Source organism: Condylura cristata, unplaced genomic scaffold (assembly GCF_000260355.1).
Source record: "Condylura cristata isolate star-nosed mole 26May11 unplaced genomic scaffold, ConCri1.0 scaffold00041, whole genome shotgun sequence".
NCBI lineage: Eukaryota > Metazoa > Chordata > Mammalia > Eulipotyphla > Talpidae > Condylura > Condylura cristata.
Genome location: NW_004567142.1, coordinates 3,766,033 through 3,767,070, shown reverse-complemented (window position 1 = coordinate 3,767,070; position 1,038 = coordinate 3,766,033).

The following is a 1,038-nucleotide window of genomic DNA, read 5'->3' as shown; positions in this document are numbered from 1 at the left end:
AATAAATAAATAAATAAATAAATAAATAAATAAATAAATAAATAAATAAATAAATAAATAAATCAGTGGAGACGGAAAGCAGACGGTTACCAGAGCTGCAGGATGGGATTGGGGGCTTGGTGGGAAGAAGTTACTTACTGGCTATAGAGTTTCTGTTGAGGCAATGAAAATGTTATGGAACTTGATAGTGAGACAATTGTAGACCACCATGAATTTTATGTTATGTGTATTTTACCACCAACTTAAAAAGATAATAAAAAATGATTACGCTCCATCACTCCTTTGTAGGATGAAGTTGGACAAGTTCATAGCATTCAACATAACAAATGGCTAAAATGAGGAAACCACAGTGGCTTTGAACAATATCTATTATTATTTCTGATACATGGGAAAAAAATGTGTTTGATGTGTATACAGTCAAATAAACATCTGAATGTAAAACCATACAACTGAGAATCTTGGAATATCTAGATCAAGGATCAGAAAACTTTTTCAGTAAAGGAACGAAAGAAAATAGCTTAGTTTTTGTTGGACAAGAGTCACTCATAGTCTGTTATTATCACTATTCAACTCTATCCTGGTAATATAACAGCAGCCATAGATGGAAGGGGCCAGAGCTGTGTTCCAATAAAACTTTATTTACAAAAACAAGGAGAGGGGCCAGACTGGCTGGAGTTTGCTGACACCTTATGTAAGTCATTTACTGAAGACTCTAATAGATCTGGACTCCTTAATCAAAGAAATCTTATGATGCTAATTATAGACTATTTGAATTCTAGGATTCTGGAATGTCACACCAGAACTGGGAGCATCAAAAGCACAGATAGTCAAATGTTAGAATATTATAACTGCTCCAGTCTTCGATCAAGGAGCTCTAGCTCTGATCTGTGTCCAAATGGGTCGCCACATGCCACTTGAGCTACTGAGTCTTTGAAATATGATGGATCTGGGTGCAGCGGCTTAAAGCACAGCACTGAGAAACTAAAGCCACTTCAGCATGAGTTCAGTCCCCACCCAGGAGGTGACCCATATGGTGCC